At 46.3% G+C, this 14,081-nt stretch overlaps 1 protein-coding gene across 1 annotated transcript in view; it reads left to right on the top strand.

The window, feature by feature from the left end:
* GPN1 (GPN-loop GTPase 1) overlaps positions 1 to 14,081 on the top strand; it is a gene marked incomplete at its 5' end in the record, with an annotated part of 108,944 nt that overhangs the window by 22,127 nt on the left and 72,736 nt on the right. The gene's annotated exons all lie outside the window — the stretch shown is intronic.

The following is a 14,081-nucleotide window of genomic DNA, read 5'->3' as shown; positions in this document are numbered from 1 at the left end:
ATATTCCCAGGTTGTACTTTCAGTTAGTTGGAAAAGGGGAGGGCGGTTCTCTAGCAGATGCAGGAGTGAAACGCCATCCCTTTTGTTGTGTTGAAAACAACAACTCTCGTCTGTGGGAGCCTCAGCTTCTGATCCTAAGGATGAGGCTAATGCTTCTGATCCTATCCCTGAAGTTCTTTTATAGGTACTGAAGATTGACTGGATATTCTGTTTATTGGTTTGGTAATGCTGTGTGTCATTTAGAATGTGGTTGAACAACTCACACCGCTCATATGATGGCTCTCTGGGGAGTCAGCCCAAATCACGGCCTGCACCGCATCCCAGAGAAAAAGGGTACGTGAGCCTTAAAAGCCCTTTTGGATCTCTATCCCAACAGAACAGCTGCATTATTTCTATGGGAAGGTTTTAGTTTAGGTTTTAGGATCCCAGTTGCTTTCCCCCCCCCCCAATTCAGGTGACCCACCAAATCAGAAATCAGTTAGAGAGATGCCCGAAGTACTTAAAGAAATACTTAAAGAAATTAAGGCAGGGAGGGTAGCCGGCCCCTTTTCTGTCCCTCCCATAGAGGGTTTGCATATATCCCCATTAGGCATCGTCACCAAAAAGGCACCTGGTGAGTTTTGCATGATTCACAACCTATCCTACCCAAAGGGAGGGTCCATCAATGATGCGATACCTCAGGAACTTTGCTCTGTGAGGTATGCCTCCTTTGACCAAGCAGTTAAACTTATTCGCAAATTTGGAAAAGGCGCGTTGCTGGCGAAATGTGATATAGAGTCTGCTTTCTGACTCCTGCCAGTCCACCCGGAAGATTTCCAGTGGCTGGGTTTTAAATTTGACAGGGCATACTTTGTAGACACGGGACATGGGTGGCGCTGTGGGTAAAACCTCAGCGCCTAGGCCTGCCGATCGTATGGTCGGCGGTTCGAATCCCCACGGCGGGGTGAGCTCCCGTCGTTCAGTCCCAGCTCCTGCCCACCTAGCAGTTCGAAAGCACTCTTAAGTGCAAGTAAGTAAATAGGTACTGCTTTATAGCGGGAAGGTAAACGGCGTTTCCGTGTGCTGCGCTGGTGCTGGCTCGCCAGAGCAGCTTCATCACGCTGGCCACGTGACCTGGAAGTGTCTCCGGACAGCACTGGCCCCCGGCCTCTTAAGTGAGATGAGTGCACAACCCCAGAGTCAGACACGACTGGCCCGTACGGGCAGGGGTACCTTTACCTTTACTTACTTTGTAGACAAAGCAATGCCTATGGGTTGCTCAGTGGCCTGTGCAGCCTTTGAGGCATTTAGTACCTTTTTGGACTGGGCGCTTCGTTTTAGAACAGGGTCTGAGGGTATGTTGCGCTACTTGGACGACTTTATTCTCGTAGCTGATAGTAGGCACAAGTGTCGGCCCTTCTGGAAGCCTTCACATCTTTAGCAGGAGAGCTGGGAGTACCTTTGGCTGCAGATAAAATGGAGGGCCCAGCTACAACTATGGTTTACCTAGGCATTGAGCTGGACACAGTCGCCCAAACCTCAAAACTTCCTAGTGAAAAAATGGTTGCGCTTAGGGACCTCATTCAGCAACTTCTCCCTCTAAGAAAAGTTATGCACAGGCAGATTCAGTCGTTGTTAGGCCATTTGAACTTTGCTTGCTGAGTGGTTTCCCCAGGCCGCCCATTTTGCAGCCGCCTCGCGAGGTTGTCAGCAGGCTTGCGGTCACCCCATCACAGGGTTCGCCTATCTAAAGAGGTAAAATCCGATCTGGAAGTCTGGCTGAAGTTCTTGGAAAGGTATAATGGTGAAGAAGCAACCGTTGGAACGCAAAGGCAAAGCGGCCAGTACCAAATGCAAAGGTAGCGACAAAGACGTGTCCTTTTAAGCCTCCCTCCTTTTGCTCCACCAAGCCCCCCACAAACGTTAAAGGTGCCCCACCACCCTGCAAATGCGGCTAGAAATAAGAACCCCCAGTCTAACCTGATCCGTCAGGCGAGCTGTGCGCTTCCGAGTAAAAGGACTAAATGGCGATGGGCTGGCGCTGAATGTGCAAACCGCGTTCCGCAAAGCTCCGCTGCAGAGAAGCCACCCAGAGAGAAGGGAACACTCGGTCGATGGGGTTTTCCAGCGCGGTTTCAGCCCTGCTGTTCCGGAGCTAAATGGCTCTGGCTGCCGAAGCGGCTGCCTGGAACACGGGTGGGCAATCCAATGGGAGGCACAACACCGATGCGCGGGTAAATCCAAGTGAAAATCGATCACCGAAGGAATTGAGATACACAACCTAAAGGAAAGGTAAGAGACAAAACAACCTTAATACAAACCAAAGCGGGATGGCTGGCGAGGCGAAAAGAGGGCGAGCCCCGGCCACGCCGGCCCTAAATAGGGCAGGCTACGCCCCCCAGCCACCCAACTGGCTGGCTGGGTTGACGACGCAGCCGGGATTCCCTCGGTCTCACGGGGGCTGGAAGCAGCCCCCGAGCACATGGAGTGGGCGTGTAGCCCGCAACCCCAACTTCTCGCCAGGTTCGGAAGTGGCTTTGTTGTGTTGAAAACAACAACTCTCGTCTGTGGGAGCCTCAGCTTCTGATCCTAAGGATGAGGCTAATGCTTCTGATCCTATCCCTGAAGTTCTTTTATAGGTACTGAAGATTGACTGGATATTCTGTTTATTGGTTTGGTAATGCTGTGTGTCATTTAGAATGCGGTTGAAAAACTCACACCGCTCATGTGATGGTGTGATAGGCGCACGTACATAGATCAGCACAGGAAGACCGACCTGAAGCCATTTTGATTCCTAAACTGAGCAAATGTTTTCTCTGCAAGGTCAAACTAGAAAAGCCTCCCCATTGTCTTTTCCTTCACAAATCCTGTCTTAAGGGTATGTCTGTGTTTGAATAGGGTGTGAGCCTGTGACCTGGCCCAGGAACTAAGTATTTATCATTACAAAAGACTGGCCAGGCTCCCCAGGCAATCCAATCAAGTAACCTGCCAGACAGGAGATAAACAAGGACAAAAACAACATTAAATTTCTGTTTAGACCGCCTTGTCTGTGATGTAGGTGTGATGTATCTGAGGGGTGGTCTTAGGTTACACCCCTTCTGTGATGTATGTATGATGTTCCAGGGGGTGGTCTTGGTCTACAGGGTGGCAATTTCAAGAGTCCATATAAGGCCTTGCGCACCATTGTTCTGGGTTCCTCGTCTATCCTGCGGGTGAGGGGAGCACCCTGTTGCAACAGATCAATAAAGATCAAGCTTACTAGCTGCCTTGCTTCTCAATATTCTCTGGTTGGCCTCTGTTATCTTCTCCTACCAATAGGGAACCTATGTAAGGACTCTATATGGGCTCTTGGATACCCCATAAGGGAAAGGGGCAATTTTTATTTACAACAGAGGCTCTCTGGGAAGTCAGCCCAAATCACGGCCTGCACCGCATCCCAGAGAAAAAGGGAACGTGAGCCTAAAACGTACAGGGGAGGGAACCAAGCAAGCTGTTAGGGGCCAATTCTCATTTACTGCACCCTCATGGTAAGACCTTGGGGAAATGCCACCTTTTCCCAGACATGAGCTATATAGAGCATGGTTATTCCTCTTGTGAAATCAGGGAGACATTTAATTAGTAAGGAATTCCATGGGTTGTAATGACACCACCACAAATAGCTCTGAACAGGCCTCTGTGTCCAATTTCTCCATTTTACCCTGGCCAGCTCCTGAAAGAGCTGAATGGTTCTGGCTTTGGAACAAAATTCTGCCTAAAAGGTCCTTCCTGGGGTTTTTTTATGATGTTAGCCGCTCTGAGCCCGGCCTCAGCCGGGGAGGGCAGGATACAAATAAAAAATTCTTATTCTTATTCTTATTCTTATTCTTATTCTTATTCTTATTCTTATTCTTATTCTTATTCTTATTCAAAGGGAACACAAATGCCAAATTAAAACTAAATATACCACACTGACTTTGGGGAGAAAAAGAAAACACACTCACTCTTTCAAGAGGTTGCTGTGTACCAGCGTTGCTAACGGCCGCCAAGCCCCTGGAGACATGAGGTCACAGCACTATGACAACATGAAGGAATGATGATGTCAGTGGAAAGGAGACCTCTTAGAATCATAGAATCATAGAATCATAGAATCATAGAGTTGGAAGAGACCACAAGGGCCATCGAGTCCAACCCCCTGCCAAGCAGGAAACACCATCAGAGCACTCCTGACATATGGTTGTCAAGCCTCTGCTTAAAGACCTCCAAAATAGGAGACTCCACCACACTCCTTGGCAGCAAATTCCACTGTCGAACAGCTCTTACTGTCAGGAAGTTCTTCCTAATGTTTAGGTGGAATATTCTTTCTTGTAGTTTGGATCCATTGCTCCGTGTCCGCTTCTCTGGAGCAGCAGAAAACAACCTTTCTCCCTCCTCTATGTGACATCCTTTTCTATATTTGAACATGGCTATCATATCACCCCTTAACCTCCTCTTCTCCAGGCTAAACATGCCCAGCTCCCTTAGCCGTTCCTCATAAGGCATCGTTTCCAGGCCTTTGACCATTTTGGTTGCTCATCTCTTTTTCTATTTACATTCTATTTGCTGATTTATGATCCGGCAAACCTTCACTGAAGATGAACTAAGAACTTCTTAATGGATTGAATATTTTTAAAATTAATTCTCCATTAGTAACATTCTAATGATAACAAATCAAATCAAATCTTGCCACATCATAATACAAACAATAAAGCCAATTATACATTCCAAACTAAAAATTTTGGGGAGGCCTTTCCATGTTCTGGCTGTCGGGAGAAAGCTTCTTTCACTTGTTCCTGCGTTCTTCTCTCTTGTTTCCCCCTACCTCTAAGGGGCTACTGTACAATTTTTTAATTTTTTGGAAAGGATTCTTTTAAATACTTTTTAAGGACTTTTTTTAAAAAAAGACTTGATTCTTTTAAAGGGATTTTTGGAAGAGTTTTTTAAATATATTTTCCCCAAGTTTCCCCCCCATTTCATAATTTAATTTTCCGGTCTTTTTAAAATATCCTTCTTTCCAGAACGCTCCTGTTTCTTTTCTTTTTTTAATAGATATTTATTGAAGATTTTCCATTTTAGTAGATTAAAAAGCCAAAAAGAAAAAAGAAAAAGAAAAATTAAAAACATATACAGTTTACAATCCTTATTTTTCAATAACATATTTCCCTGACTTCCCCACACCTCCCCTTCTTATATTCCAGTTCAAATTGTTAGTTCAACAAGTTCTTATCCCCAATTTTTTAACCTTTTTATGTTTAATTCATTATAAAAAACCGATTTTACCTTATAAACATCAAAATTTATACATCAGTACTCATTCTTAAATCCTTTTTCTAAAGTCGACCCAAATTCCCTTCCACGAATTCCCCATTTTTCATACAAATAACAAAACAGAATAAAAATAAAAAGACAAATTATAATTATACACCCTTTGGATCCCCAAACCCCACCCCATCCCCTTTCCCGGTTTCAATCCCCAACAAATGTCCATCAGTCTTAATCTACTATAAGCCTGGGGATCTCAAGTCCGAGGCTCTTAATTGTCTCTCAGTTCCTCTCTGCCAGTTTTTTTGATAGTCCTTAATATTGAACACCAGATCTCGGAGAAGCTCTGGCCCAACAGGATCCATGTTTCTTCCAGCCAGACCTCCATGCTTAAAAGTGGAGCCCAAATCTTGTTTCTTAATCCTTTCAAATCCAAATGTCCCCAAAGCTCCAACTTTCACCTTAATCAAATTTGTAATCCTTGGGTCTTCAGATCTCCACAGAGAGAGACCTCTCCATTCTTCAATCACCAATTCAGACCAGATTTTCATCATCAAGTTCTTATTTTCCTTTATAACCATCATGTCAGGCCTCTGGCTCTCCTTTGCCATCTGCAACATAATATCTCCTCCTTCCTTTTCCTCAAAAACAACATGTGTCTCTTTCTCCACACTCTCAAAGTTCTCAAATTTCTCCTCTTATCCAGCTGCTTGGGCTTCCTGGATCAAATCCTTATCAGATTCAATGAACTTATTTACTGTTAAGTCCAGAGTTGCAACGTTGGTAGCCAAAACATCAATTTGGCCTTGTAACTTTCCCAAGAGAAAGAAAACTCTGTTCAATTTTGCTTGAGTTTTGCCTCCTTCAGCCATTCTTGTAATGTCCCAAAAACCCCTCTAGAGGGATTTTGGTTACTTAGTATTCATTCCAGTTCAAATCCAACAATCAAGTTAGTTTGTGTCAGTTCTTCCTTGCAGAACGCTCCTGTTTCTTAGTCCAAATTCTAATAATTTTTGAAGAGCTGAGTCCAGGGGTCGTACATTGTCCTGGGCAAAGTTGGTTGGCATTGCAGGGTAAATATTAGGCTCAAGTGGCATCGCAAATTTTGCACACAGTGATCTCTAGGATAAGCCAGGCATGTGTTGCACTGGGATCTATAGCACTGTGTTTAGAGATCAACTACAGTTCCCATGATTCTTGGGGGGAAGGAGTCATGTGCTGTAATGTTATGGCATGTCTACAGCCACTAACAACAACCAAAGTGAATAGTTTCTGATGAATTTTCCTTAAATTGTCTTGTCTCAATTATATTTTTAGAGTTTATCATTGCAATGGTGGGCTAGAGATACTGCAGTTTTTGGTTGTGGTGACCTGCTATTCGTTATAATTAGTTAAAGTTGTTTCTATATGTAACAACAGCAGCTAGGATTCTATATGCACAGAAATGGAAGGAAAAAGAATCATAGAATCATAGAATCATAGAGTAGGAAGAGACCACAAGGGCCATCGAGTCCAACCCCCTGCCAAGCAGGAAACACCATCAGAGCACTCCTGACATATGGTTGTCAAGCCTCTGCTTAAAGACCTCCAAAGTAGGAGACTCCACCACACTCCTTGGCAGCAAATTCCACTGTCGAACAGCTCTTACTGTCAGGAAGTTCTTCCTAATGTTTAGGTGGAATCTTCTTTCTTGTAGTTTGGATCCATTGCTCCGTGTCCGCTTCTCTGGAGCAGCAGAAAACAACCTTTCTCCCTCCTCTATGTGACATCCTTTTCTATATTTGAACATGGCTATCATATCACCCCTTAACCTCCTCTTCTCCAGGCTAAACATGCCCAGCTCCCTTAGCCGTTCCTCATAAGGCATCGTTTCCAGGCCTTTGACCATTTTGGTTGCCCTCCTCTGGACACGTTCCAGTTTGTCAGTGTCCTTCTTGAATTGTGGTGCCCAGAACTGGACACAGTACTCCAGGTGTGGTCTGACCAGAGCAGAATACAGTGGCACTATTACTTCCCTTGATCTAGATGCTATACTCCTATTGATGCAGCCCAGAATTGCATTGGCTTTTTTAGCTGCCGCGTCACACTGTTGGCTCATGTCAAGTTTGTGGTCAACCAAGACTCCTAGATCCTTTTCACATGTACTGCTCTCAAGCCAGGTGTCACCCATCTTGTATTTGTGCCTCTCATTTTTTTTGCCCAAGTGCAATACTTTACATTTCTCCCTGTTAAAATTCATCTTGTTTGTTTTTGCCCAGTTCTCTAATCTGTCAAGGTCGTTTTGAAGTGTGATCCTGTCCTCTGGGGTGTTAGCCACCCCTCCCAGTTTGGTGTCATCTGCAAATTTGATCAGGATGCCCTTGAGTCCATCATCCAAGTCGTTGATAAAGATGTTGAATAAGACCGGGCCCAAGACAGAACCCTGTGGCACCCCACTAGTCACTCTTCTCCAGGATGAAGAGGAACCATTGATGAGCACCCTTTGGGTTCGGTCAGTCAGCCAGTTACAAATCCACTGAGTGGTAGCATAGTCAAGACCGCATTTTACCAGCTTCTTTGCAAGAATATCATGGGGCACCTTGTCAAATGCCTTGTTGAAATCAAGGTAGGCTACATCCACTGTGTTCCCTTCATCTACCAGACTTGTAATTCTGTCAAAAAACGAGATCAGGTTAGTCTGACATGACTTATTTTTCAGAAATCCATGCTGACTATTGGTGATCACAGCATTCCTTTCTAGGTGCTCACAGACTGTTTGCTTAATGATCTGCTCCAGAATCTTCCCTGCTATTGATGTCAGACTGACTGGGCGGTAATTATTTGGGTCCTCTCTTTTCCCCTTTTTGAAAATAGGGACAACATTTGCCCTCCTCCAGTCTGCCGGGACTTCGCCTGTTCTCCAGGAATTCTCAAAGATGACTGCCAGTGGTTCTGAGATCACATCTGCCAGTTCTTTTAATACTCTTGGATGCAGTTCATCTGGCCCTGGAGACTTGAATACATCTAAACTAGCCAAATATTCTTGTACTATCTCCTTAGTTATTCTGGGCTGTGTTTCCTTTGCTGAATCATTTGCTCCAAATTCTTCAGGTCGGGCATTGTTTTCTTTATCGGAGAAGACTGAGGCAAAGAAGGCATTGAGGAGTTCAGCCCTTTCTGTGTCCCCTGTTTGCATTTCACCATCTTCTCCTCTGAGTGACCCCACTGTTTCTTTGTTCTTCCTTTTGCTACGAACATACCCATAAAAGCCTTTTTTGTTGCTTTTAACCTCTCTAGCAAGCCTGAGTTCATTCTGTGCTTTAGCTTTTCTGACTTTGTGTCTACACGTGCTGGCTATTTGTTTGAATTCCTCTTTGGTGGTTTCCCCCCTTTTCCATTTTTTGTACACATCCTTTTTTAATCTTAATTCAGTTAAAAGTTCTTTAGATAGCCACCCTGGCTTCTTTAGGCACCTTCCATGTTTCCGTCTCGTTGGTATTGCCTGACGTTGTGCTTTTACTATCTCCCTCTTAACAAACTCCCAGCCATCATGAACTCCCTTTCCTTTTAGTATTGCTGTCCATGGGATCTCACCCAGCACTTCCCTAAGTTTTATGAAATCGGCTTTCTTAAAGTCAAGAAATTGAGTCCTAGTATGCTTGGCTGCTCCTTTCCGCTGTATAGTAAACTTCAGAAGAGCATGATCACTCGCGCCTAATGATCCTTCCACATCTACCCCACTAACCAGGTCATCAACATTGGTTAGGACCAGATCTAAAATGGCTGTTCCTCTTGTTGCTTCTCCCACTTTCTGGACAATGAAGTTGTCTGCAAGGCCAGTGAGGAATCTGTTTGACCTTATGCTCTTGGCTGAGTTTGACGTCCAACAAATATCCGGGTAATTGAAGTCCCCCATTACTACTATCTCCCTTCCTTTTGCATGCTTGGCCATCTGTTCCAGGAAGGCATCATCTATGTCCTCCGTTTGGCTTGGGGATCTATAGTAAACTCCCACAATGAGGTCTCTGTTATTCTTCTCTCCCTTAATTTTGACCCAAATGCTCTCACTTTGGCTTTGAGGTTCTAAATGTTGGATCTCTTCACAGGTATACACATCCCTGACATATAACGCCACTCCTCCTCCATTCTTGTCTGGTCTGTTTCTCTGAAATAGATTGTATCCCCCCATTATTACATTCCAATCGTGGGACTTATCCCACCAGGTTTCAGTGATGCCTATTATGTCATATTTAGTTTGCTGTACCAAGAGCTCAAGCTCATCTTGTTTATTTCCCATGCTTTGCGCATTAGTGTACAGACATTGAAGACCATTAATCATTCCCCCATGTCTCTTATTTAAGGATTTTTTCCTCCCACCACTAGGTCCGCGTGCTGTTTGCTCCATTTGGTCTATGACATTTGGATGATCATCTTCATTAATTGATAGACTCCTACCTTCAGGAGCACTGTCTCCCTCCCCCACATTAGTCAGTTTAAAGCCCTCCTGATGAGGTTTCTGAGATTTTTGGCAAAAACATTTCTCCCAACCGTTGTGAGGTGCAGCCCATCACTTGCCAGAAGTCCATCTTCAAGAAACTGCAGTCCGTGATCTAAGAAACCAAACCATTCCTGTTTACACCATTTGCGAAGCCAGCTGTTCACTTCCACTATTTTCCCCTCTCTCCCTGGGCCACGTCGTTCAACTGGGAGGACAGACGAGATGACAATTTGTGCATTTAGTTGCTTCAATTTCCTGCCCAGAGCCTCGTAGTCTCTTTTGATCTTCTGGAGGCTATTGCTTGCAGTGTCATTGGTTCCCACATGAACCAGGAGGAAGGGGTATTTGTCAGTGGGTTTTATGATTCCTTGCAGTCGTTCAGTTACATCTTGGATCTTAGCCCCGGGGAGACAGCACACTTCCCGAGACATCTTGTCAGGCCCACAGATCACTGCTTCTGTTCCCCTCAGTAGGGAATCCCCTATCACCACTACACGCCTCCTCTTGGGTTTGGTCAGGGTTCTTCCGTGAGCTGTCTGTTCCAAGGTCGCCTGCACATTCCCTGAGGGGAAACAGGGGACAGGCGGGTGTGGGGGATTCCCTGGTCCTGAATAGGGTAACTGTGCCCCTGAAGGACCAGGTGTGCAGCCTGGGAGTAATTTTGGACTCACAGCTGTCCATGGAGGTGCAGGTTAATTCTGTGTCCAGGGCAGCTGTCTACCAACTCCATCTGGTAAGCAGGCTGAGACACTAACTACCCGCAGACTGTCTCACCAGAGTGGTGCATGCTCTAGTTATCTCCCGCTTGGACTACTGCAATGTGCTCTCCGTGGGGCTACCTTTGAAGGTGACCCAGAAACTACAATTAATACAGAATGTGGCAGCTAGACTGGTGACTGGGAGTGGCCACTGGGACCATATAACACCGGTCCTGAAAGACCTATATTGGATCTCATAACATTTCCGAGCACAATTCAAAGTGTTGGTGCTGACCTTTAAAGCCCTATACAGCCTCAGTCCCGTATACCTGAAGGAGCATCTCCACCCCCATCATTCAGCCTGGACACTGAGCTCCAGTGCCAAAGGCCTTCTGGCGGGTCCCTCATTGCGAGACGTGAGGTTACAGGGAACTAAACAGAGGGCCTTCTTGGTAGTGACGCCTATCCTGTGGAATGTCCTCCCATCAGATGTCAAGGAAATAAGCAGCTATCCTATTTTTAAAAGACATCTGAAGGCAGCCAGATAGGTTGGGTATAAATAATAAATTATTATTATTATTATTATTATTATTATTATTATTATTATTATTATTATTATTCCCATAGGATCAGCAGGCTTCTATGCAAGACAGAAATAAGCCATGCTCTGTCTCTTTCACATTATATTCTGACCACCACCACCACCCATCAAGCTTGCAAAACTTAATCTTTTTTTCCTGTTAGCTTACATCAGTGGTTTGTGGTTTTCAACCAGTGTGCCATGGCACCCTGGGGTGCCTTGAATGGTGCTTAGGGGTGCTGTGGGCTCCTCTGGCCTCAGTCCCTCTTTCCTTCCTTTCCTTCTCTGATGCCCTCTTGCATCTCTGCCTCCCAAAGGCTTGCACAGCTGTTTGTTGCAGCATCCCTGGCAGCAGGCTCCCCAGGCAAATGCTGCCTCTGTGACTGGCAAAGGGGTGCTTCTCAAGCCCCTGTGGGCAGTGTGAGGAGGCACCTCTCTTTGGGGCAGAGTGGGGGGCAGATCAAGGACCAGGGGCAGCAGCTGCAGCTGCCCAGAGGATTCCCAAGGAGAGTGGAGAGGAGACTGAGGGAACACTCCACAAGGCAGGCTGTTAGAAAAAGGTGAGAGGCTGCCAGCTCTGCAGGTAAGGGGGAACCAAAGTGAGTTCCTAAGCCCCACAGAGTGTAGTTGGTCAAGGGAGCCATGGAATCAAAAAGGTTGAAAAGCTCTGGTTTACATCATTTCCCAATGTAATCCTGGAAACTTCCCCCTCCCAATTCTGGAATTGTCTTCTGCTACCATAGGCAACTGAGGGATGCGGGTGGCACTGTGGGTAATGTAGCAGGAACCCCCCCACCCCAATCATTCTGTTTGTACAAACTTCACACACACTCACACTCACACACTACATACACCACATTTCTCTTATGAATTCATAGAAAATCAACCATACATCGGATTTGCACTGTTCCATTTTTATTTTACTATCAAAGGAGGGTGGCTTGGTTTCTGGTCAGCCATAATCTCTTCAGCATACCAGCACATCCACAGGAGCCCTGCCCAGTTGCTATGTCAGCCTTGATAATCCCAGACAGAAGACAATCAAACTGACAAAGAACTTGCATATGGTAGTGGATTCAGAACAGACTGAAACAAAGGACAATGATCAGATCTTCCCTCTGGGGGCAGGAAACTGCAAACTCTCCTTTGTCTCCTGGAAGTGACTCATGGGCAGGGGGAAAGCCAGGTGACTGGACACTCAGGTTACCACCACAACTCCTCCCTCAACCCCTCCTTTCTGTAATGTATGCATGATGTTTCTGGGGGTGGGCTTGACCTAGAGGAGGGGAATTTCAAAAGTTTTTATAAGGTCTTGCAGCCCATTGTTCTGGGTCTTTCCTCTCTCTTGCAAGGGAAGGGAATACCCTGTTGCAACAGTTCAATAAAGGCCAAGCCTACAGGCTGCTGTTTTGCTCCAAGTTATCCTGGTTGGTGTCTTTACTTTTTGTCCAAGGGAGCCCTCAGATTTTTCCGTTAACAGTAAAACCTCAGTGCCTAGGACTTGCCAATCGTAAGGTCGGCAGTTCGAATCCCCGCGGCAGGGTGAGCTCCCATCGTTCAGTCCCAGCTCCTGCCCACCTAGCAGTTTGAAAGCACCCCTAAGTGCAAGTAGATAAATAGGTATCGCTTTGGCAGGAAGGTAAACGGCGTTTCCGTGTGCAGCGCTGGTGCTGGCTTGCCAGCCGCAGCTTCGTCACGCTGGCCACGTGACCTGGAAGTGTCTTCGGACAGTGCTGGCTCCCGGCCTCTTAAGTGAGATGAGTGCACAACCCTAGAGTCGGACACGACTGGCCCGTACGGGCAGGGGTACCTTTACCTTTACCTTTACCATAGGCAAAGAACCTATCCATTCTGAAGGAAATGAGCCCTGAGTGCTCACTGGAAGGACAGATCGTGAAGCTGAGGCTCCAATACTTTGGCCCCCTCATGAGAAGAGAAGACTCCCTGAGAAAGACCCTGATGTTGGGAAAGACTGAGGGCACAAGGAGAAGGGGACGACAGAGGGTGAGATGGTTGGACAGTGTTGTGAGACGAGGACCCTCCACCCACATAGGATTATAATAAGACACACAGACACGTTATTTTAGGTTAATGGGCGAAATTAGGCCACAACTTTTATTGGTTACAGCATGTGAGTAGTATTGGCAGGCATTGGATGAAACACCAATGCAAGACTCCACCCCACACAGCCAGGAGTCATATCAGAGTTAACAACCAATGGGAGGAGCTTGTTGATGCAAATACAACTGGAAGCTCCCCCATGATGTCACCGGGGGTGTGCCATGGCCCTAGCCACTAGCAGGGCATCCTTAATGGAATACCCAAAAGAGGAGAGGTAGATGATGGCGCATACCCAATACTCCAACACAGCACACATATTCCAATGCCTAACCGCCACCCGAGCCAAAAGGCTCGCCGCTGTACCCTCACAGGTGCAACCAATTCTTAATACTTCTGATGATTTCTGCCAACCACTCATCATCCGAAGAAAGCAGGGACAGACTGATAAAAGAAGGTTGCAGTGGCTGTTTAAACGCATTTAGCCCCGCCCACCAGCCCACCCTATTGGTCGGCTGGGAGGCTTGGCCTTGGCAGCAGAAGCAATCAGGAGCAGGGAGCCCCCCCCCCAACCCCTCGAAGCTACCAGCATGAGTTTGACCAAACTGCGGGAGGCAGTGGAAAACAGGAGTGCCTGGCGTGCTCTGGCCCATGGGGTCACGAAGAGTCGGACATGACTAAATGACTAAACAACTAAACAACAACCATAGGCAAAGTCAGGATTTTTGTCAGGGGAGGGCAGGATTTTTCTTCGGGGTGGGGGGGGCAGAACCAACATGATTGGTCAGTGATCTTGTCTATGCCCATGTAAATACCCAGAACTCAGGGCAGGTGTCAGAGCTGCTTGAAGATCCTAGCTCACAGAGGATCATGCTAGCCAGCGTTCATTTTATAAAAGTCTTTATTGAGTTACAGTTTCCATTCTCAAGCTGCCGCGTGCAGCTCTACGTCTTAAGGGTTAGACCGGCGAAGCTCCGTCTGAGTCTCCGCCCCCTGTGCACCAGCTTAATAC

This window comes from Podarcis bocagei (assembly GCF_964188305.1).
Source record: "Podarcis bocagei genome assembly, chromosome: 3".
NCBI classification, from domain to species: Eukaryota; Metazoa; Chordata; class Lepidosauria; order Squamata; family Lacertidae; genus Podarcis; species Podarcis bocagei.
Note: the sequence above shows the minus strand (reverse complement) of the source record. Positions and strands in the feature narration are given on the sequence as shown.